General features: G+C 44.4%; 1 pseudogene; it reads right to left on the bottom strand.

Annotated features, from left to right (window-relative positions):
- Positions 1-870: 870 nt before the first annotated feature.
- LOC123997298 lies at positions 871-24,427 on the bottom strand (annotated as a pseudogene).
- Positions 24,428-25,402: the final 975 nt, after the last annotated feature.

The following is a 25,402-nucleotide window of genomic DNA, read 5'->3' as shown; positions in this document are numbered from 1 at the left end:
GCAACATCATTGATATATACAGAGAAAAGAGTCGGCCCGAGGATTGAACCATGTGGCACCCCCATAGAGACTGCCAGAGGACCGGACAGCATGCCCTCCGATTTGACACACTGAACTCTGTCTGCAAAGTAATTGGTGAACCAGGCAAGGCAGTCATCCGAAAAACCGAGGCTACTGAGTCTGCCGATAAAAATATGGTGATTGACAGAGTCGAAAGCCTTGGCAAGGTTGATGAAGACGGCTGCACAGTACTGTCTTTTATCGATGGCGGTTATGATATTGTTTAGTTCAGAGAGGAGAACTGTTACCCTATTATGTCACCCTATCAAACAACAAGAAATCTCTTAACCCCTGTTTTCCTCACACATCCCATAGACACATTGAGAGGGTGCATGGAAGACAGGAGGATGATTAAAAAAGGTCTATTTCCAACTGCACTGTATAATACAGACTGCACTCAATCCATTTTGACAGGCTTGATTGACGATAGTGTAGCACTGAGGCTAAAGCCCTGGCAGAACCATATAGCTACTCCACCGGCCAAGAAATGATGGCCGTTTCCACCTCTCTCCACCTCCAACACCGATAATGTGTGATTCCATCATGCTGATCCAAGCACTTTGGAGCTCGTCTTCAGGATATTAGCGCAGCCAAAGGTTATTCATAGACTATCATGCCAAAGCAGTGGTCAAGAAATGCTGTAGGGGCCCCGGTGAGTGCAGGTGCACTAGCTTGCGTTAATGGCAATAGACGTCAACATGTCCACACAAGACAGGCAAGACACACATACACAGTACACATCCAATAACAGCTGATTGCAAAGCATAATGCCAAATTTTGTTTTTATTATGACTGAATTAGTAGGAATTAGAAAGATTTGTCAATTAAACATCACTTCACATACATGCTGTAACAACTGGCATAAGTAATCTGTTCACAAATAGGCACAGCTCGGGAGGTAATACCATTAAAGTTCTGCTACTGCAGCATGCCTGCTATGGGTTCAGAAGCAAGGGTTTGAGTGTGTTGTGAAGACAAGGCACAATAGAGAACACTGCCAAGTTGTTTTCATGGATGGCAAAATAGCTTCCATGCTCTCTTTCATTGTAATGTAGGCCAGCCTGTGTCGTAGAGAGACAAAATGAGAGCCCAGCTCAGCAGTTGCAATCTCAGAAAAATCATCTCTGTGGAATTGTGGGCAGCAAGGTTATTCCTATTGACAGTAGGATGCATTGAGTTAAGCTATTTAACTACGAGAGAGTATTGAGTAAAATGTGGGTTGGTCACTTATAATAAAATGCATACTGGTGTGGAAGGGTAGCCTAGTGGTTAGAGCGTTGGACTAGTAACCAAAAGATTGCAAGTTCAAATCCCTGAGCTGACAAGGTACAAATCTGCTGTTCTGCCCCTGAACAACCCACTGTTCCTAGGCCATCATTGAAAATAAGAATTTGTTCTTAACTAACTTGCCTAGTTATATAAAGGTAAAAATAAATATACAGTTCATTAAATACTCTGCAAACACTGGACAATTGTAACACTGCCTCCAATTAGCCATGCATTCAGATTTCTGTACAGTTGCCACCAAAGCTACTTGCTATACACAGTGCATATTATTCTGTAATGGCTAAGACAAACTGCATGGTGTATTCACAAAACCTCATCACCATTTCCCACACATCCTCTTTGAGTCGATCAATTTAGAATAACCCTTCAGGTTGATTACATAATGATACATATTTTTCTAACTTGTTGCACCTCTATCAGCATCACACTGAATGTACGCACAGCACCACGTTCTTGTGGCAGTCTTTAGGGAAGCTCCAGGTGGCCTCACTCTCCTTATGGTGACTGACAGGATGAACCACGAACCCTGCCAGGTGCTTCTCCAGGACCTCCACCACGACCTGGGCACCGCCCTTCGTCTCCGGCCCCTCCATCAGTTGCCGGATGCAGTCGCGGGGCACCGGTTGGGGACTGGTGCTGTAGGAAACCACCAGGTTGGTATCGTTCACCTGCAGCACATTTAAACAGTTCTGAACGGCCATGTGTTGGAAGTCGTCCCCGGCACACCAGCTGCTGCCAGAGTGGTTGACCACTTGGACTGACCAGCTCACCAAGTCGTACTTCCTGGTGAGGAATACCTGTACTTCCTGAGCCATGTCCTGAAGATTCAGTTCCTCTTTTTCCTGGAGAAGACGCTGGGCACCAAGGTAGGCCGGTTCAGGGAAGGCTACTATGTAGGCCTCGATGCATGCCTTCATCTTTGATTCCACTTCCTCGATTTTGCTTCTCCAGTTGTGGAAGGTTTCCTCATATGGGCGGGGAGGGTGAGGGCACAGTGACCCAGCAGGGCAATCAGGCCCAGGCGGAAGAGCTCCTTCATCCTTACACAGAAGTCCTCCAGTAGGCGCCTGTTCCTCGCCTCATACCTGAGACATATGGAGAACCAACCACTCAGTTGTTATGAATAACAATAAAATAAATCATCCTATTTACCATAATCACAAGTTAACAGTTCAAATTGATAACACAAGTGTTCTCGAACTAAAATATTCAACAAACACCATGCTCCCCAGGTGCATAAAGGTCCATTTAGCATGGTTAAAAACACTTTACCTCTCCACCACCTCCAAGATGGACTCCCCAAAGCTGTTGGTTCCCATCAGAGCATCATACAGCACATACAGGTTCTTCTCCCCTCCGGTCTTGGAGAAGTGCTCCAGAAACAGTCTCTTCTTGACCTCCTGAAACTGTGGCTTGGCCTCCAGAATGTCCATGTATTTCCGGAACTGGTTCCTGATGTTCTCCTCCACCGAGAAGTACTGGGAATCCAGCCGACCCTTCTTAATCTCACAATCAATGTCCTCTAGGTGGGTGGACAGTACATCCAACTTGTTCCCCACGGCCTGAAACTGCTCTTTGACATAGAAGACCTCTTTGCTTTGTATGTTGTCCAGGGCTAGTCGTAGGACAGGTGTGGCTGCCACACAGAGAGGGAAGAGCTCCCCTACTGCGCTGGCCAACACCTCCGCCCCTCGCTCAAAACTCTCCATCACAGCCTCGATGGCCTTCACCTTCTCTAGAGGACTTGCAATGCTCTGGAGAGAGAATCAAAAGGAAAGTTGAACTATGTGTCAATTCTTGATTAGGTGTGCCGGTCTCCAGAAAGCATGCTCAAAATTAGGACGTAAAAGCTGCATATTGCTCTCAAATAAAGTGGTTTAATGCCCTATAATAACAATTGACATTCAACCCCTTATGGGGTCTGTGAGTTTTCCCTGCAGAGTAACACAGATAAATTATAAATTCACATATCGCTATTGGAAATGTACAAATAGGATTGACAACGTTGTTAAAGACCAAAACACACATTTATGAGCCACATCACTATTACATCTAAAAGGGCAATCAACAGTTCATACATACATTTTTTTTTGCACTAAATTAATGGTATTTACACATTGATTCTTAAAGAATATAATTTATGAATGCCTCATAAGCTAAGTTCCAACTGTTGTACACCATCAGAACCTAAAAAATAAGCGTGTTTTACCTCAATGTGTTTCAACAAAGTAAATGTAAACAAACAAGCCTCAAACAAGCCTCAAAACATGGTTAAAATTATAATGATTGTATCATGGATGGTCAGTCCTTGCATCCATAGCTCTGTTTATGATTATTTTATTTTTATGTTACATTTCTCTAGCCCCATACCTCAGCTTTTTACTAAAACAGCTATGGGGAGTGTGCTTTGATGTAGTTTCTACTGCTGATTGGCCCTTTAATGATTGACAGTCAGTGAAAAGAAGTACATAGAATATCATAATTAAATCTATAAAGTACTCTAGTCAGACAGCAAGTGTAATCACTGGCCATGAATGTTACTATACCACTATTTACAGACATGTTTTAGAGATGCTTGTAATCAAGAGCTACATTTTTATATGTCTGATATTGTCAAGGTCAAAGGTAAAAATGTGTATAATATTGAATGAGATGCAACATTTGCATGTAAAACAAATGACAATCTAAAGCCAAAAGGGATGATACATGTATCATGTCATAAAATGACTGAAATGGACAGAGGTGTGAGCAGCCCTTCACTGGGTCTGTTTATGCCTCATTTGGTTTCAGAACCGACCAAACTCAAGCAATATATATTTAAAAAAATCTAATTTCATCCCTTTTCTGCAATCTCTAATAGGCTAAATTATTACACCACAATCCATAGAGGATGAACGGTCATACAGACACTGCGCCATTTTCAAGTACATAATGTCCAATTAACCAAGTCTAAATAAATAAACACCAATTAGATGGGTTTTATTGAAATATCTTGGATTAGATTTTTACCAAAAATTGTAATTTCCAATGTTTGGAAAAAAAGATTAACAATTTATAGCAAATTTTTATACTGACTTTATTTTACTTTTACATTTGCATTACTCCAACTGTAATTAATAACTATTGCAGTTGGGTAGGTCGAATAATATAATAATTATGTGTTTTTATTCATGCCCATGTATGATGGAGATGCATTGTATGGGTACATTTACGCACGGATTTAGCTAAGCCCCATGAGTAACATTGGGCACACCTTGCAGTCCTGACCCCTGTCTTGTTGTTCGAGAAACCCATTCCTCTCTTATAACAGCACAGCGTTTCTTTACCTGGTAATGGCTCGACTTGTCCTTCACGCCCGATCAGCCCCAACAGCTGCAGTTAAGATTTTCTTCTCACGTTTTCTCAAATTTTACCACAGTTCTCTCTTCGCTGTAATGTTGAAGAGAGGTCCTGAAAGAGAGGAGGAATCACTGCCACGCATTTAATATCTGAAGTTTGGAATGTGGGGAGAGAGAGCGAGAGCAAGATAGAGAGCATGAGAGAGAAAGAGAGAGAGAGAGAGAGAGAGAGAGAGAGAGAGAGAGAGAGAGAGAGAGAGATACACTACCCATATTTATTTTCAATTATTTTCCTATTTATACTTGAACTATTTGCACATCGTTACAACACTGTATATAGCCATAATATGACATTTGATATGGCTCTATTCCTTTGGATCTATTGTGAGTGTAATGTCAACTGTTCATTTTATCTTGTTTATTTCACTTTTGCTTATGATCTATTTCACTTGCTTTGTTAATGTACAATAGAACCCACTGAATTGACTTGAATTTAATTACATTTAATTGTGAGAGAGAGAGAGAGAGAGAGAGACAGACAGAGAGAGAGAGAGAGAGAGAGAGAGAGAGAGGAGGAGCGCACACTACGCGGTGGAATATTTTTGGATTCCCTCTCTCCTGTCTTAACAGTCAGTGCTGACATGAAGAGGATTTTGGTAAGCTCTTATGAGAGAGGGAAAGATAGATGTGACTGTGACTGTAATTTTCACTGATTCTCGGGTACAGGCATTTGGCTGAAGATGTCATGCAGGTGAAAGAGGACCCAAAAGCGACTTGGCGAAAACAGAGTCTTTAATCCAGTAAAGTAAATACAAACAAAAACACAACTTTCACTCGAGATGACGAGGACAAACTGGAGACTCGATCTTGAACAGCAGGTGAACAGCAGGTTGCCTCGGGAAGGCACTTGAACCAGACAGACTCAGACACCTGCTCACCACGCAGCATCTGAGGAAAACACGACACGACAGGGCGATATACAAACACAGCACGGTGAATTCTAGACAAGGAACCGACAGGACAGGAACGGAACACAAAGGAAGAAATAGGGACTCTAATCAGGGGAAAGGATCGGGAACAGGTGTGGGAAGACTAAATGATTGATTAGGGGAATAGGAACAGCTGGGAGCAGGAACGGAACGATAGAGAGAAGAGAGAGCGAGAGAGTGAGAGAGGGAGGGGGAGAGAGAGGGATAGAAAGAGGGAAAGAACCTAATAAGACCAGCAGAGGGAAACGAATAGAATGGGAAGCACAGGGACAAGACAAGATAATAAATGACAAAACATGACAGTACCCCCACTCACCAAGCGCCTCCTGGCGCACTCGAGGAGGAATCCTGGCGGCAACGGAGGAAATCATCGATGAGTGAACGGTCCAGCACGTCCCGAGACGGAACCCAACTCCTCTCCTCAGGACCGTAACCCTCCCAATCCACTAAGTATTGGTGACCCCGTCCCCGAGAACGCATGTCCATGATCTTATGTACCTTGTAAATAGGTGCGCTCTCGACAAGGACGGGAGGGGGGAGGGAAGACGAACGGGGTGCGAAGAAAGGGCTTGACACAGGAGACATGGAAGACAGGATGGACGCGACGAAGATGTCGCGGAAGAAGCAGTCGCACAGCGACAGGATTGACGACCTGGGAGACACGGAACGGACCAATGAACCGCGGAGTCAACTTACGAGAAGCTGTCGTAAGAGGAAGGTTGCGAGTGGAAAGCCACACTCTCTGGCCGCAACAATACCTTGGACTCTTAATCCTGCGTTTATTGGCGGCTCTCACAGTCTGTGCCCTGTAACGGCAAAGTGCAGACCTCACCCTCCTCCAGGTGCGCTCACAACGTTGGACAAACGCTTGAGCGGAGGGAACGCTGGACTCGGCAAGCTGGGATGAGAACAGAGGAGGCTGGTAACCCAGACTACTCTGAAACGGAGATAACCCGGTAGCAGACGAAGGAAGCGAATTGTGAGCGTATTCTGCCCAGGGGAGCTGTTCTGCCCAAGACGCAGGGTTTCTGAAAGAAAGGCTGCGTAGTATGCGACCAATCGTCTGATTGGCCCTCTCTGCTTGACCGTTAGACTGGGGATGAAACCCGGAAGAGAGACTGACGGACGCACCAATCAAACGACAGAACTCCCTCCAAAACTGTGACGTGAATTGCGGGCCTCTGTCTGAAACGGCGTCTAACGGGAGGCCATGAATTCTGAATACATTCTCGATAATGATTTGTGCCGTCTCCTTAGCGGAAGGAAGTTTAGCGAGGGGAATGAAATGTGCCGCCTTAGAGAACCTATCGACAACCGTAAGAATCACAGTCTTCCCCGCAGACAAAGGCAGACCGGTAATGAAGTCTAGGGCGATGTGAGACCATGGTCGAGAAGGAATGGGGAGCGGTCTGAGACGACCGGCAGGAGGAGAGTTACCCGACTTAGTCTGCGCGCAGTCCGAACAAGCAGCCACGAAACGGCGCGTGTCACGCTCCTGAGTCGGCCACCAAAAGCGCTGGCGAATAGACGCAAGAGTGCCTCGAACACCGGGATGACCAGCTAACTTGGCAGAGTGAGCCCACTGAAGAACAGCCAGACGAGTGGAAACAGGAACGAAAAGGAGGTTACTAGGACAAGCGCGGCGACGCAGTGTGCGTGAGTGCTTGCTTAACCTGTCTTTCAATTCCCCAGACTGTTAACCCGACAACACGCCCATAAGGAAGAATCCCCTCGGGATCAGTAGAAGCCACAGAAGAACTAAACAGACGGGATAAGGCATCAGGCTTGGTGTTCTTGCTACCCGGACGGTAAGAAATCACAAACTCGAAACGAGCGAAAAACAACGCCCAACGAGCTTGACGGGCATTAAGTCGTTTGGCAGAACGGATGTACTCAAGGTTCTTATGGTCTGTCCAAACGACAAAAGGAACGGTCGCCCCCTCCAACCACTGTCGCCATTCGCCTAGGGCTAAGCGGATGGCGAGCAGTTCACGGTTACCCACATCATAGTTGCGCTCAGATGGCGACAGGCGATGAGAAAAATAAGCGCAAGGATGAACCTTATCGTCAGACTGGAAGCGCTGGGATAGAATGGCTCCCACGCCTACCTCTGAAGCGTCAACCTCGACAATGAATTGTCTAGTGACGTCAGGAGTAACGAGGATAGGAGCGGACGTAAAACGTTCTTTTAGAAGATCAAAAGCTCCCTGGGCGGAACCGGACCACTTAAAACACGTCTTGACAGAAGTAAGAGCTGTGAGAGGGGCAGCAACTTGACCGAAATTACGAATGAAACGCCGATAGAAATTAGCGAAACCTAAAAAGCGCTGCAACTCGACACGTGACCTTGGAACGGGCCAATCACTGACAGCTTGGACCTTAGCGGAATCCATCTGAATGCCTTCAGCGGAAATAACGGAACCGAGAAAAGTAACGGAGGAGACATGAAAAGAGCACTTCTCAGACTTTACGTAGAGACAATTCTCTAAAAGGCGCTGTAGAACACGTCGAACGTGCTGAACATGAATCTCGAGTGACGGAGAAAAAATCAGGATATCGTCAAGATAGACAAAAACAAAGATGTTCAGCATGTCTCTCAGAACATCATTAACTAATGCCTGAAAAACAGCTGGCGCATTGGCGAGACCAAACGGCAGAACCCGGTACTCAAAATGCCCTAACGGAGTGTTAAACGCCGTTTTCCACTCGTCCCCCTCTCTGATGCGCACGAGATGGTAAGCGTTACGAAGGTCCAACTTAGTAAAGCACCTGGCTCCCTGCAGAATCTCGAAGGCTGATGACATAAGGGGAAGCGGATAACGATTCTTAACCGTTATGTCATTCAGCCCTCGATAATCCACGCAGGGGCGCAGAGTACCGTCCTTCTTCTTAACAAAAAAGAACCCCGCCCCGGCCGGAGAGGAAGAAGGCACTATGGTACCGGCGTCAAGAGACACAGACAAATAATCCTCGAGAGCCTTACGTTCGGGAGCCGACAGAGAGTATAGTCTACCCCGAGGAGGAGTGGTCCCCGGAAGGAGATCAATACTACAATCATACGACCGGTGAGGAGGAAGGGAGTTGGCTCGGGACCGACTGAAGACCGTGCGCAGATCATGATATTCCTCCGGCACTCCTGTCAAATCGCCAGGTTCCTCCTGAGAAGTAGGGACAGAAGAAACGGGAGGGATGGCAGACATTAAACACTTCACATGACAAGAAACGTTCCAGGATAGGATAGAATTACTAGACCAATTAATAGAAGGATTATGACATACTAGCCAGGGATGACCCAAAACAACAGGTGTAAACGGTGAACGAAAAATCAAAAGAAATAGTCTCACTGTGGTTACCAGATACTGTGAGGGTTAAAGGTAGTGTCTCAAATCTGATACTGGGAAGATGACTACCATCTAAGGCGAACATGGGCGTAGGCTTATCTAACTCTCTGAAAGGAATGTCATGTTTCCGAACCCATGCTTCGTCCATGAAACAACCCTCAGCCCCAGAGTCTATCAAGGCACTACATGTAGCACCCGAACCGGTCCAGCGTAGATGGACCGACAAAGTAGTACAGGATTTTGATGGAGAGACTTGAGTAGTTGCGCTCACCTGTAGCCCTCCGCTTACAGATGAGCTCTGGCTTTTACTGGACATGAATTAACAAAATGTCCAGCAACTCCGCAATAGAGGCACAGGCGGTTGGTGATCCTCCGTTCCCTCTCCTTAGTCGAGATGCGAATCCCTCCCAGCTGCATGGGCTCAGACTCTGAGCCAGAGGAGGGAGATGGTTGCGATGCGGAGCAGGGAAACACCGTTGATGCGAGCTCTCTTCCACGAGCCCGGTGACGAAGATCTACCCGTCGTTCTATGCGGATGGCGAGAGCAATCAAAGAGTCCACATCTGAAGGAACCTCCCGGGAGAGAATCTCATCCTTAACCACTGCGTGGAGTCCCTCCAGAAAACGAGCGAGCAGCGCCGGCTCGTTCCACTCACTAGAGGCAGCAAGAGTGCGAAACTCAATAGAATAATCCGTTATGGACCGTTCACCTTGGCATAAGGAAGCCAGGGCCCTAGAAGCCTCCCTACCAAAAACTGAACGGTCAAAAACCCGAATCATCTCCTCTTTAAAGTTCTGGAACTTGTTAGAGCAATCAGCCCTTGCCTCCCAGATAGCTGTGCCCCATTCTCGAGCCCGGCCAGTAAGGAGTGAAATGACGTAAGCAACCCGAGCTCTCTCTCTAGAGTATGTGTTGGGTTGAGAGAGAACACAATCTCACACTGCGTGAGAAAGGAGCGGCACTCAGTGGGCTGCCCGGAGTAGCAAGGTGGGTTATTAACCCTAGGTTCTGGAGGCTCGGCAGGCCAGGAAGTAACAGGTGGCACGAGACGTAGACTCTGGAACTGTCCAGAGAGGTCGGAAACCTGAGCGGCCAGGTTCTCCACGGCATGGCGAGCAGCAGACAATTCCTGCTCGTGTCTGCCGAGCATGGCTCCTTGGATCTCGACGGCAGTGTAACGAGCGTCTGAAGTCGCTGGGTCCATTCCTTGGTCGGTTCCTTCTGTCATGCAGGTGAAAGAGGACCCAAAAGCGACTTGGCGAAAACAGAGTCTTTAATCCAGTAAAGTAAATACAAACAAAAACACAACTTTCACTCGAGATGACGAGGACAAACTGGAGACTCGATCTTGAACAGCAGGTGAACAGCAGGTTGCCTCGGGAAGGCACTTGAACCAGACAGACTCAGACACCTGCTCACCACGCAGCATCTGAGGAAAACACGACACGACAGGGCGATATACAAACACAGCACGGTGAATTCTAGACAAGGAACCGACAGGACAGGAACGGAACACAAAGGAAGAAATAGGGACTCTAATCAGGGGAAAGGATCGGGAACAGGTGTGGGAAGACTAAATGATTGATTAGGGGAATAGGAACAGCTGGGAGCAGGAACGGAACGATAGAGAGAAGAGAGAGCGAGAGAGTGAGAGAGGGAGGGGGAGAGAGAGGGATAGAAAGAGGGAAAGAACCTAATAAGACCAGCAGAGGGAAACGAATAGAATGGGAAGCACAGGGACAAGACAAGATAATAAATGACAAAACATGACAGAAGATCTTGGAAGAGACTATTGCGCACTTTGCATGAAAGTGTCAACTCTTGAAAATGGGTGTCTGGATGTGCACACATTGTGTATTCTGATTATTATTTTTTTAACCCGGTATGTACAACACGTTTGTATAAATGTGTGATAGTGTAACATGTTTTAGCAGTTAAGACATTGATCGATGGGTGAGACGTAGATACCTTTTACCGAGCGCATCTCCCCTACAGGGAAAGCTTTTATGTACTACCTATAGACCATACAATATTTTCTAGCCTAGTCTTTTTGTACAACCAGCATTGTACAAAAATAAAATAAAATAAATGAATTGAAAAAACTCCCTCGTGTCAAACACCATTAATTGCATCAGTTTTAATCTCTCTCTTTCTCTCTTTCTCTCTCCTCTCTCTCTCTCTCTCTTTCTCTCTTTCTCCCTCCTCTCTCTCTCTCTCTCTCTCTCTCTCTCTCTCTCTCTCTCTCTCTCTCTCTCTCTCTCTCTCTCTCTCTCTCTCTCTCTCTCTCTCTCTCTCTCTCCGAGTGCGTGCCACAGACTCATGAGCTACTCCCCATCCCCCCATGATGAGAAACCATTACGCAAATCATTATTTGTAAATCATCCTAATCTGATTATAGATTTGGTGAATGCACAATTACACCTTTTTATTCACTTAAATGTTAAGAAAACGATTACACAACACAATAGAATTTAATGGCATTTATTTGCAGTTTAATGAAAACAAATATCCTATTTTTCGATGTATTTGAAGCATGCAGCGGCCAGTCTCAAAAGATTACTTCTGACTGAAGCATTAAGTTGTGGGAGCTGCACATATAGGCCAATGTCACATTAAATAAGTGCTTCTCTTATGTGTCAGACAGTTGGCCTACTTGTTTTAATACATCTCAGTGTTGGTCCACCGACTCAGGGGGGGACCTGTTTTTCTGGCTGGCATGGGGACATATCACAAAGGAGTAGCCTATATCTGTGTGCGCTGTCTCTGTGTCTCTTCTTTAACAGTGCAGTGGCCTAAAAACAAAAACAGACATTTAAGTATGTATTTTTCATTTAGGCCCACCATGAGGCTTATCCAAACGGACCATAGACCTATACATTGATTTCCTAATACAGTGAGGTAAACATCAGGCCCTCTGGTGGAAATATACACTCTTAGAAAAAAGGGTTCCAAAATGGTTCTTCAGCTGTCCCCGTAGGAGAACCCTTTTTGGTTCCATGTGGCACCTTCTGTAGAAACGGTTTTACCTGGAAACAATAAAGTGTTCTTCAAATGGTTCTCCTACTGTGTGGGGACAGCCAAATAACCCTTTAAGATTCTAGATAGCACCTTTTTTTCAAAAAGTGTAGGCACAGCATCTTCACATTCACTTATATGGCATCATGTGTGGGTGTCTACAGTAGCCCAGTGTTAGCAAATGTTTACTGACCAGGATTCCACGTCTATTCTGACACCTAGTGGTATGAAATAATGCTACAGCAGGGGTATCCAACCCTGTTCCTGGAGAGCTACCCTCCTGTAGGTTTTCACGCCAATCCCAGTTGTAACTAATCTGGTTCAGCATATCAACCAGCTAATAATTAGAATCAAGTGTGCTAGATTAGGGTTGGAGTGAAAACCAGGTAGGAAGCTCTCCAGGAACAGAGATGGAGAGCCATGTACTACAGCCACTACCTGATTGGCTTTATTCAACACATGGACCCAATCCCAAAAGGACCTCTAGACCCTATAACCTATGCACTTGTGGAGATCTGATCATATTAGACATATGCAATCAATATGGTAATAGCTCCACCTTGCCCTCTGATAGGCTAAGTTGAAGTTTCACCATATTGCTTAGAAACCTTATTCGAATCAAATCATCTCAGATCCTCACAAGTGCATAAGGTCTAGGGGTCCATTTGGGAAATATGAAAGGAGAAAAGCCCAGGTAAAAAGTTAGATGAAAACCTGCCTCAGTCTTCTGAAAACCTAACCCTGGGATACAGTTTTATTTTTCAGCAAGACAATTGCACACATTTTAATGCCAAAGGCACACCAGAATGGCTATCCAAGAGGTGCTGCTGAATGGTCTAGTCTCAGAACTTGAGCAATTTTGACAAAAACAATGTATATATGTTGCCCTAAGAGTTGTGCAAAGTTGGTGGAATCTTATTCCAAATGATTCACAGCTGTAATGGCTGCCAAAGGTGCATCCACCAAGTATTAACTAAGGGGGGGTGGAGACTTATCCAATTATGATATTTCAGTTTATTTTGTATTTGTTTTTGAAACATTTCTATAACTTTTTTCACTTTGAAAATGTGGAGTAGGTTGTGTAGATCTGTATGGGGAAAAAATCAGGTGTGCTCCTAGATATGAATGAAATACCTTATTAGATTTAATTTTAAGGCAGATACATGTAAACTTCCTATTGCATATTTCAAATATTTGTAAATTATATTATTTTATACTAATACAATTGCTCAGAGAAATACATTTTGTTTAACAAGTCTCAAAAGATAGAGAATGAAATATGTGAGTATAACTACACAGATCCTTTTTCTAATTATATTATTGACTGTATAGTCTTTTTTTTTTAAATCTAGGGTACAAATAATATGTATCATCATATCATAATCATCGTCATCATTTTGAGATAAACCAAGTTAAAATGATGATACGATTGTGAATTCCTCAATATGCATAAAATCAACCTAATACAAGTGATATTTAACTTTCATTCTTTATTGATAGTGCTGCAATACACAACCAGGCAACTACAGAACAACATAACCAAAAAAAATAGGCTATGAAGTTTAGATGAGGAGCATATATTTTCAGAAAGCCCTAAAGTGGTAAATATATATTCCCATCTATTCATTTTAACAGTACAGAATTATAACTATTTAACAGCCATACATCTCAGTTGAAACAATATGAAAGACAGGGACTGGTACCACAGAATAGCCATTCCGTTGAATATAGGGTTATGAATCACAGATATGGAGAGCTCTCTTGGATCTGTGAGTATAGACATGGCATCAGTAACACTGGAAATCTGAGTAGTGGGGTTAATAGCACAGAAGAAAGAGATCAAATCAAACAGCAGTGCTTTAGAGCACAAGAACAAATGAAGTAAAGAACAGAAATCATAACTTTGTGAACCCTTTCTTAGGCAAGACACAGACAGTAAGGGGACACGGAACACGGACCACCACAGATGAAACAATATTGGTTAGTCATGAGAGGATACTGTTCAAAATCAAAACTACTATGGCAAACTAAGATATATAAAATCCCCAAAACATCTAGAAAACAAATGCCCATAATGTCTTTTAGAGTGATTTTTTTGTCTCTTACGTTACTTTTGGTGTAAATTGCTTCAAAATATGTCAAATATATAATAGATTACGTGAAAAAATATGTGCAGAGCAAAGACAATTCCCCAGAAATTGAATTATGTTGTTATAAGAAACACAAATAATTGTTATAATACTTCATCTCTGAGATACAATAAAACACATGAGATAACTTTGGATATTTGTTTTAAGTACACTTTCGGTAAAATGTGATTTTATAGTGTTTTATTTATCAATACATTTATCCTATTTCCACTCAAATTGTAAATAATAGTTCATTTAGGTGCAGATATTTAGTTACAAATTACCTACAGTAATAAGTAAAGGAATACCCTTCTAATTAACCCACTATTAAGTCAAGTTTTTTGGTATTTAGGTAATTGGCCTTCTCTGTTAATATTTGCAGCTATATAGATACAGATTCTTTTTAACTGAACGTGCAAGTGTATATCTTGTATGGCGTGTATATCTGTCACGGACGTCGTCATGGAAATGGTGAGCGTGGTGAGCGTACATTTTCCTTTATTTATATAAATGTCGCCAACAAAACAAGAAACAAAGAAACGACAGTGAAGCTTACTAGGGCTATAGTGGCACTAACAAAGTCAACTACCCACAAAATACAAAGGAAAAAAGGCTGCCTAAGTATGATTCCCAATCAGAGACAACGAGAGACAGCTGTCCCTGATTGAGAACCATACCCAGCCAAAACATAGAAACAGAAAACATAGAAATAACAAACTAGAATGCCCACCCTAGTCACACCCTGGCCTACGCAAAATAGAGAATAAAAACTTCTCTATGGCCAGGGCGTGACAATATCTGTTCAAACAGATTTGCATTATGGTGAATCTTACACATAGTCGCGAGAAGTAGGGGTGTTGACCGTGCTGCAGCACCTCCTGAAAAATAGAATTAAAAAAATATAGAAATATATATTTTAATGTATTTTTTTATGTATTTTTCTGACAAAAGTAGTGCACTGGGCTGTGTATAGTGCTGTATTAGCTAACATAGTGCTGTAATAGTGCTGTATTAGCTGACAGATATAGCAAAAATATTTGTTCTGCATCCCCCCTTCAAAAAAACTATATATAAAAATAAAATAAAAGACAGCACCCCCAAACTATGATCTTACATTCATGCAACAGAATGAGCATGTTCTCTCTGTCTCCCTCTAAAAACAGTCTTATTGGCTTGGCCTGGCTCCCAGGCCCACCCACTGGGGAGCCAGACCCAGCCAATCAGACTGAGTTTTTCCCCACAAAAGGGCTTTATTACAGACAGAAATACTCCTCAGTTTCACCAGCTGTCCAGGTGGCTGGTCTCAGACAATCCCGCAGATGAAGAAGCTGGATGTGGATGTCCTATGCTGCCGTTGTTACACGTGGTCTGCAGTTGTGAGGCCGGTTGGATGTACTGCCAAATTCTCTAAAACGATGTTGCAGGTGGCTAATGCTAGAGAAATTAACATTCTATTCTCTGGCAACAGCTCTGGTGGACATTCCTGAAGTCGGCATGCCAATTGCACACTCCTTCAAAACTTGAGACATCTGAGGCCTTGTGTTGTGTGACAAAACTTCACATTTTAGAGTGGCCTTATATTGTCCCCAGCACAAGGTGCACCTGTGTAGTGATAATGATTTGAATCATCTCCTAGATATGCCACACCTTACAGGTGGATGGATAATTTGGGCAAAGGAGAAATTCTCACTAACAGGGATGTAAAAACATTTGTGCACAAAATTGAAGTGAAATAAGATTTTTGTGCATATGGAAATGTCTACTCATGAGAAATGTGACCAATGCTTTATAAACAAACACAGATAGGGCTATCTTCTGTATACCCCCTCTACCTTGTCACAACACAACTGATTGGCTCAAACGCATTACGAAGGAAAGAAATTCCACAAATGCACTTTTAACAAGGCACACCTGCATACCAGGTGACTATCTCTTAAAGCTGGTTGAGAGAATGCCAAGAGTTAGCAAAGCTGTTGTCAAGGCAAAGGGTGGCTATTTGAAGAATCTTGTCACAACACAACTGATTGGCTCAAACGCATTACGATTGGCTCAAACGCATTACGAAGGAAAGAAATTCCACAAATGCACTTTTAACAAGGCACACCTGCATACCAGGTGACTATCTCTTAAAGCTGGTTGAGAGAATGCCAAGAGTTAGCAAAGCTGTTGTCAAGGCAAAGGGTGGCTATTTGAAGAATCTCAAATATAAAATATATTTTGATTTGTCTAACACTTTTTTGGTTACTACATGATTCTATTGATGTCTTCACTATTATTCTACAATGTAGAAAATAGTACAAATAAAGAAAAACCCTTGAATGAGTAGGTGTTCTAACACTTTTGACTGGTAGTGTAGCTGCAATCCAATTTATTCATGGAAATCTTTCATTAATGTTCTACTGGAATGAGGAGTGACAAAGTGAAAAAATTATGTTGAAATTATGATGCCAGATGATTCAATTGCACACATAAAGAGCTATTGAGATAAGGGTGTTCATGCTTGCTGTTTTAAGACAGACTCTTAAAACAGTACAACATCTGTTATGCAACTGATTCTCAACAAAGGGGTGCACAGACGAGGAGTAGCAACAGCCCAAATAATATTGTACACATTGCAGTAGGTGGCAATTTTAGCATATAAATCTTGGTGGGGCAAACTCAACAATTGTTTTCTAGCTGCATGTCAGCAAAGCCACTGCACAACACAACACTGATCAATACATTAATTGCATTATAATGGTGACAAACAGTGCCCACAAACTGTTATGGCCCACATAAAGCTGTCCCGACAGCGGAGCTTTCCTTTCAGCACCATGGAATGAATCCTTACCACCGCTACACCTGGCTATCAGCGGAGCCTCATCTGGCAGCGAAGCAGTTTATTCAGCCTCATTGCTGCCTTTTTAAAACCTAAGCTGATATGGCTGACTTGCTTAATCAAATGTGGTTTCTATTGACTCCTTGTGGTTGTGTAAGTGGATAAGAACCGCAATCTCCTTCAATAATAATGAACGCCAACACAAGTTTTAACTTTTTAACCATACATAAACAATATTAAGTTTATGTTCAGTAAATTCATCATGTTTGTTCTTATATCATGAACACTTAGCCCTATAGTATAAGCTGAGGTAAGTATAAGCAAGTACAAACAAACGAGCTGCGACGAGGTAGGCCTATTCTTTCAGGACTTTCAAAATGGACAATGACAGAAATTGAGATAGATGTTAGTTCAGATACAGTGCATTCGGAAAGAATTCAGACCTCTTGACTTTTCCTACATGTTGATACGTTACAGCCTTATTCTAAAATGGATTAAATTAATTGTTTTCCTCGTCAATCTACACACAATACCTCATGATTACAAAGCAAAAACAGATTTGTAGAAATGTTTGCAAATGTATTAAAAATTAAAAACAGAAATACCTTATTTACATAAGTATTCAGACCCTTTGCTGTGAGACTCGATATTGACCTCAGGTGCATCCTGTTTCTATTGATCATTCTTGAGATGTTTCTACAACTTGATTGGAGTCCACCTGTGGTAAGTTCAATTGTTTGGACATGATTTGGAAAGGCACACACCTGTCAATATACGGTCCCACAGTTGACAGTGCATGTCAGAGCAAAAACCAAGCCATGAGGTTGAAGAAATTGTCCACCCACACAGACAGTGTGGAGAAGAAGGCGCAACAGCGCCACTTCAACCTCAGGAAACTGAAGAAATTAGGCTTGCCACCTAAAACCCTCACAAACTTTTACATATGCACAATTGAGAGAATGCCAACAGTGTGCAAAGCTGTCATCAAGGCAAAGGGTGGCCTGTCGGCCTGTATCACCACCTGGTACGTCAACTGCACGGCCCACAACCGCAAAGCTCTCCAGAGGGTGGTGCGGTCTGCACAACACATCACCGGGGGCAAACAAGGACAACAACAACCCGAGCCACTGACTGTTCACCCCGTTACCATCCAGAAGGCAAGGTAAGGCAATACATAGGCCATAAAGGCAAAATAATTTCATGCAGCCTTTCATCTACCACCAACCTACTGAAGCGCAGCTCAGAGTAAATATTTATTGCATTTTCCTTTTCCAAATGGGCGGTAATTTAGAATGCATAAGATACTGTATTTACAGTAGAGACATCACTTCTCCCTTTGTTCCTTAGTCTTCCTGCTCTTTCACTCAAACCCAGACCCTTTTCTTTGTTTAACCAGCTGTCATATCTGTTCTGCCCGCTAGGGACATTTTCCTTTATGAAGTAATTTGTAATCAAGGTATGATTCATTCTGTGTATATGTAATTCTGTGTGATTAGTTAGGTATTGAGTAAATAAATAATTAAACCCAATTTTGTATTTCTGATTCTACTTGTTAGCCAGGGTTCGTGAACATAACCAAGAATTTACAACTTTCAGATGAGACTGAATTAAGGTGACGATTAATATTGACTGGTATTGATGTAAAATATGACTAGGTGTTTAAGAGTTTATTCGGAAGATAACAGCTCTATAAATGTTATTTCGTGGTGCCCCGACTCTCTAGTTAATTACATTTACATGATTAGCTCAATCAGGTAATATTAATTACAGAGAAAGGATTTTATAGAATAGCATGTCATATCACTTAATCCTGCATAGCCAAAGACACGACAACCATATACAGCGTTTCTCACAGTTCCCTGAATTCCTGTCGGACCTCTTTGTCATTGCAGATAATATTCACATTTGTGGTGACTTCAACATTAACATTGAGAAGTCCACAGACCCACTCCAAAAGGCTTTAGAAGCCATCACCAACTCAGTGGGTTTTGTCCAACATGTCTCGGGACCTGTGCATTGCCACAATCATACCTGGTATCTAGTTGTGTCCCGTGGAATAGCTATTGTGGATCTAAATATTTTTCCTCATAATACTGGACTATCGGATCACCATCTTAGTACGTTTGCAATTGCAAGAAATAATTTGCTCAGACCACACACAAGGGTTATCAAAAGCCAAGCTATAAATTCTCATACAACCCAAAGATTCCTAAATTCCCTCCCAGACTCCCTCTGCCTACCCAAAGACTTCATGGTACAAAAATCTGTTGACTACCAAACCGAGGATCTAAGCGTAACCTTGCATAATACCCTAGAAGCAGTCGCACCTCGAAAAAAACCAAAACATTTCTCACAAGAAACCAGCTCCTTGGTATACAGAAAAGATCCAAGTCCTGAAGCAAGCTTCCAGAAAATTGGAACAGATATGGCGCTCCACCAAATTGGAAGTAATCTGACTAGCTTAGAAAAAACCTATTGTGCAATATTGAAGAGCCCTCACTGCTGCTTGATCATTCCTTTTCCAACCTGACTGAGTAGAATTAAAAACAATCCAAAGCTAACTAAAAACAGCATTCCCCAAGTGAGGATATCCTTCACTTCAGCAGTGATGAATTAATGAACTTCTTCGACGATAACATCATTCATTAGAAAGCAAATACAGACTCCTCTTTTAATATGCGTTCTTATCTGCCAAAAATATATCAGTATGTATCTGTGGATGGTTTGTCCTCTAACAAATCAATGGTAAGTTTCGGTGTTCCTCAAGGTTCTGTTTTAGGACCACTGTTGTTTTCACTATATGTATTCTACCTCTTGGTCATGTCATTTAGAAACCCAATGTCAACTTTCACTGCTATGCAGACGACACAGTTGTACAAAACATGGTGAAGCCCCAAAATTGCCTACTCTGGAAGCCTGTGTTTCAGACAAGGAAGTGGATGGTGGCAATTGTTTTACTTCTAAACTCGGACAAAACAGAGATCATAGTTGTAGGTCCCAAGAAACAAAGTGATCTGCTAGGGGACCTGGAACCATCGGCCTGAGGAGGGAAACATGAAAGAAAGGTGAGATCCGGTAGTTAGTGGGGAGTTTGAGATGATAGGTGTCAGGATTTGGCCAGGGTTGTTCCGGTTTTTGGTCACTAGATGCCCCCATTGTGCCTTTTGACCTTTTCTTTCCCCTTGATCCCCATTATTATTTGCACCTGTGCCTCGTTTCCCCTGATTGTATTTAAACCCTTTGTTTTACTCAGTTCTTTGCTCTGTGTTTGTATGTTAGCACCCAGCCCTAGTACTCTGTGAACTCTTGTTGATCCCGGTGGACTCTCTTGTGGAATTCTGTTTTTTGTTCTTGTTTGTTTGTTTTTAAGTATCTTTTGAAGCTTTTGTGTGCTATACCTTCCACCTTGTGGATTTACCTTTTTGTCTTGGAGGATTACCTTTGTTCTTGTGGAATTCCTTCTGAGGATGTGGAGTTACATGTTTTCCTGAAGAACTTCACTTTTTACTTCATTAAATACACTGTCTCAAGTACTGCTGTGTCTGCCTCATCTTCTGGGTTCTGCTGACTATTCGTGGCTCAGTTGGTTTAGTGACTGTTTCTCACTCCGGAGACCCGGGTTCGTAACCGGGTCCTGACAGAAACACAGAGCCAAAAATGAACCCAGAGGCAGCTAGTTCCCAGGACCTTGTTGCCATGCTGTCCCACCACCAGGAGACTGTCCAACGCCACGAAGCCGCCCTGGTTCAGCAAGAGGCCGTAATGGCTAGACATTCTCATCTTCTGTCGGAGATGCTGACTTCCATAAAGCAGATATCTGATTGACTTACCCCGGCAACAGTTCCCGTCCCAGTACCTCAGATTCACGTACCCATGGCAGTTAACCCTCTGGCTGAACCTCGTCTTCCACCTCCCCAACGGTTCTCAGGTGATCCAAGTGCTTGTAAAGGGTTTCTCACCCAATGTTCTCTCTCCTTCGAGCTGCAACCCTCGTCGTTCCCCACCGACCGGTCTAAGATCGCATATATCATCACCCTGCTGTCGGAAAAAGCCCTGGCCTGGGCTACTGCTGTGTGGGTTGCCCATAGTTCCTGCTGTGCCAGCTACTCTGCCCTTGCTGAGGAATTCAAACAAGTGTTTCAAGGCCCAAGCAGTGGTCCTGACTCAGCCAAACAGCTCCTGACTCTCCACCAAGGTCAGCGTGACGGACTATGCCATCCAGTTCCGCACGGTGGCAGCAGCGAGTGGCTGGAACAACGAGGCGCTCACGGTGTGCTTTCTGAAAGGCCTTTCCGACACTATCCAAGATGAACTGGCCACTCGGGAACCACCGGACAAACTCGAGTCCCTGATCAAGTTGGCCTCACGCATTGACCAGCGTCTGAGAGAGAGAGAGAACTCAACCGTAGACCTCTAGCCCCTATCAGTCCCAGCTCCGAGTCCCCACCTTTATCCTCGCTGGCTCCACCGGAACTCATGCAGATTGGACGCATCTCCCAGGCTGAGAGAGACCGCCGGATGAGGGAGCGACGCTGTCTATATTGCGGCAAACCGGGCCATTTCCGTTCCACGTGTCCCGGGCTCCAGGGAAACGCTCTGTCCCGTACAGACCGGGGGGAACTGTAACGGGAAACATAACCTCCTCCCATCCGTCCAACTCCCGTCTGCTCATTCCAGTCATCCTTTCCTGGGACAACCACAAGCTTCACCTTCAAGCCTTGGTAGACTCTGGAGCCGCAGGTAACTTCATGGATGGTGTCTGGGCGAAGGAGAATGGCGTTCCCTCTGAACCTCTAAGTGACCCCATGAGGGTTACTACATTGGATGGAAGCCCTTTGGGATCTGGACTTGTCACTCATGTCACTACCTCCTTGCGACTTTCAGTTTCACAACACCAGGAATTGATGAACTTTCATTTGATCTCCTGTTCCGAGTTCCCTCTCGTCTTTGGATACCCCTGGCTTCACAGCCATAACCCTCACATCGACTGGTCTGTGGGCACTATCAAGCAGTGGGGTCCTACGTGCCAAGCTACTTGTATTTTCCCGAATTCCCCGAGTTCTACTCCCGAGTCTTTAGAATCCATTGACCTGACCCGAGTTCCCGAGTGTTACCATGACCTCAAACTGGTATTTAGCAAACAGAGGGCCACCATGCTACCACCCCATAGACCTTATGATTGCCCCATCGAACTGTTTCCGGGCACTTGCCCCCCCAGGGGTCGGATCTTTTCCCTATCTCCACCCGAACGAGCTGCTATGGATACCTACATCAAGGACGCTCTGGAAGCAGGCCTCATGCGTCCATCCACCTCCCCGGCGGGAGCAGGGTTTTTCTTTGTGGCCAAGAAAGACGGTGGATTACGTCCTTGCATCGACTACCGGGGACTCAATGCCATAACCGTCCGTAACCGTTACCCGCTACCCCTTATGGCCACAGCCTTCGAGCTGCTCCAGGAAGCAGTTGTTTTCACTAAGCTTGATCTGCGGAACGCATACCATCTTGTGCGGATCAGACCTGGTGACGAGTGGAAGACCGCTTTCAACACGCCTACTGGTCACTATGAATACATGGTGATGCCCATCGGCCTGACCAACGCCCCAGCGGTGTTCCAAGCACTCATAAACGATGTGCTTAGGGATATGCTTAACATATTTGTGTTAGTTTACTTGGATGACATCCTCATCTTTTCGAGCTCTCTTCAAGAACACACAAAGCATGTCAGACAAGTACTCAAACGCCTCCTAGACAGCCATCTGTACGTTAAGCCGGAAAAATGTGAATTCCATTCATCCCGAGTACAATTCCTGGGATTTGTAGTGGAACCCGGTCGAGTCCAAATGGACCCCAGGAAGGTAGGGGCGGTAGCGGATTGGCCCACCCCCAAATCCGTTAAGGAAGTTCAGCGTTTCCTGGGCTTCACTAACTTTTACCGCAAGTTCATCAAGAACTTCAGCTTGGTGGCAGCCCCTCTCTCAGCTTCAGACACTGTCGACTTATGTGGAGGAAGACCCGTCTTAATCTTATGCGTTCCTCACAGAGGTACCAACAACAAGCCAACAGACGTCGCCGTCCCGGGCCTACCCTGCGCCCCGGCCAGAGAGTCTGGCTCTCCACAAGAGACTTACCACTACGGGTGGAGTCTCGCAAGCTGTCCCAAAAATACATCGGTCCCTTTAAGGTTGCCAGGAGAGTTAACCCTGTTTCTTATCGCCTACACTTACCCAGATCCCTTAAGATTAATCCCACATTTCACATTTCCTTATTAAAACCTGTTGTTTTTTCTCCCCTTGTCCCGGCAGACAGACCTCCCCCTCCGCCTCGTGTCATTGGAGGCCAGCCGGCTTATACCGTCCATCGGATACTGGATTCCCGCCGGGTGCAGCGGTCCTGGCAGTATCTGGTGGACTGGGAAGGCTACGGTCCCGAGGAGCGCTCCTTGGTTCCTGCCAAAGACATACTGGACCCTGACCTCATTCGTCAGTTCAGGGCCCTCCACCCTGAGAGAGCTGGTAGGAACGTCAGGAGCCGTTCCTAGGGGGGGGATTCTGTCAGGATTTGGCCAGGGTTGTTCCGGTTTTTGGTCACTAGATGCCCCCATTGTGCCTTTTGACCTTTTCTTTTCCCTTGATCCCCATTATTATTTGCACCTGTGCCTCGTTTCCCCTGATTGTATTTAAACCCTTTGTTTTACTCAGTTCTTTGCTCTGTGTTTGTATGTTCGCACCCAGCCCTAGTACTCTGTGAACTCTTGTTGATCCCGGCGGACTCTCTTGTGGAATTCTGTTTTTTTGTTCTTGTTTGTTTGTTTTTAAGTATCTTTTGAGGCTTTTTTGTGCTATACCTTCCACCTTGTGGATTTACCTTTTTGTCTTGGAGGATTACCTTTGTTCTTGTGGAATTCCTTCTGAGGTTGTGGAGTTACATGTTTTCCTGAAGAACTTCACTTTTTACTTCATTAAATACACCGTCTCAAGTACTGCTGTGTCTGCCTCATCTTCTGGGTTCTGCTGACTATTCGTGGCTCAGTTGGTTTAGTGACTGTTTCTCACTCCAGAGACCCGGGTTCGTAACCGGGTCCTGACAGAAACACAGAGCCAGAAATGAACCCAGAGGCAGCCAGTTCCCAGGACCTTGTTGCCATGCTGTCCCACCACCAGGAGACTGTCCAACGCCACGAAGCCGCCCTGGTTCAGCAAGAGGCCTTAATGGCTAGACATTCTCATCTTCTGTCGGACATGCTGACTTCCATAAAGCAGATATCTGATCGACTTACCCCGGCAACAGTTCGCAACGGGTTCGTAACTGGGTCCTGACAATAGGTTACCTCATTGACCCTCCAGAGGAGCGGGAGGTTCCTGGTGGAGACCAAGACGCGATCACCAGGATGGAACACGGGAGCCTCACTGCGTTGGCGATACGCCTGAGCCTTCTGACGGCGGACGGCATGCTGGAGCCTCAGATGGCTGGAACATTTCGTTCACTGCAAGGACCTTGGTCTGGCTCGAAGTCAGCGGAGGCGGGGCCGGCTGATATCCCAGGATGCACTGAAAGGGAGTCAGCTGGGTGGAGGAGTGTCGAAATTAGTTCTGGGTGTATGGATCTGCATGGAGGAATGGGCCAAAATACCAGAAACAGTGTGTGAAAACCTTGTGAAGACTTACAGAAAACGTTTGACCTCTGTCATTGCCAACAAAGGGTATATAACATAATATAAGTATTGAGATAAACTTTTGTTATTGACCAAATATTTATTTTCCACCATAATTTGCAAATAAATTCATTACAAAATCCTACAATGTGATTTTCTGGATTTTTTTTCTCATTTTGTCTGTCATAGTTGAAGTTTACCTATGATGAAAACTACAGGCCTCTCTCGTCTTTTTAAGAGGGAGAACTTGCACAATTGGTGGCTGACTAAATACTTTTTTGCCCCACTATAATTATTCAGACCTTTTACTCAGTACTTTGTTGAAGCACCTTCGGCAGGAATTACAGCATTGGGTCTTCTTGGGTATTACGCTACAAGCTCGGCACACCTCTATTTGGGAGTTTCTCCAATTCTTCTCTGCATATCCTCTCAAGCTCTGGCAGGTTTGATGGGGAGCTTCGCTGCACAGCTATTTTCAGTTCTCTCTGAGATGTTCGATCGGGTTCAAGTCCAGGCTCTGGCTGGGCCACTCAAGGACATTCAGAAACTTGTCCTGCACTGTATTGGGTATGTGCTTAGGGTTGTTGTCCTGTTGGAAAGTGAACCTTCTCCCCAGTCTGAGGTCCTGAGCGCTCTGGAGGAGGGTTTCATCAAGCTTCTCTCTGTTCTTTGCTCTGTTCATCTTTCCCTCGATCCTGACTAGTCTCCCAGTCCCTACCACTGAAAAACACCCCCACAGCATAATGCTGCCACCATGGTTGTCATGCAGGTGA

This window comes from Oncorhynchus gorbuscha, linkage group LG15 (assembly GCF_021184085.1).
Source record: "Oncorhynchus gorbuscha isolate QuinsamMale2020 ecotype Even-year linkage group LG15, OgorEven_v1.0, whole genome shotgun sequence".
Lineage (NCBI taxonomy): Eukaryota > Metazoa > Chordata > Actinopteri > Salmoniformes > Salmonidae > Oncorhynchus > Oncorhynchus gorbuscha.
This window is presented reverse-complemented; position numbering and strand designations above follow the sequence as displayed.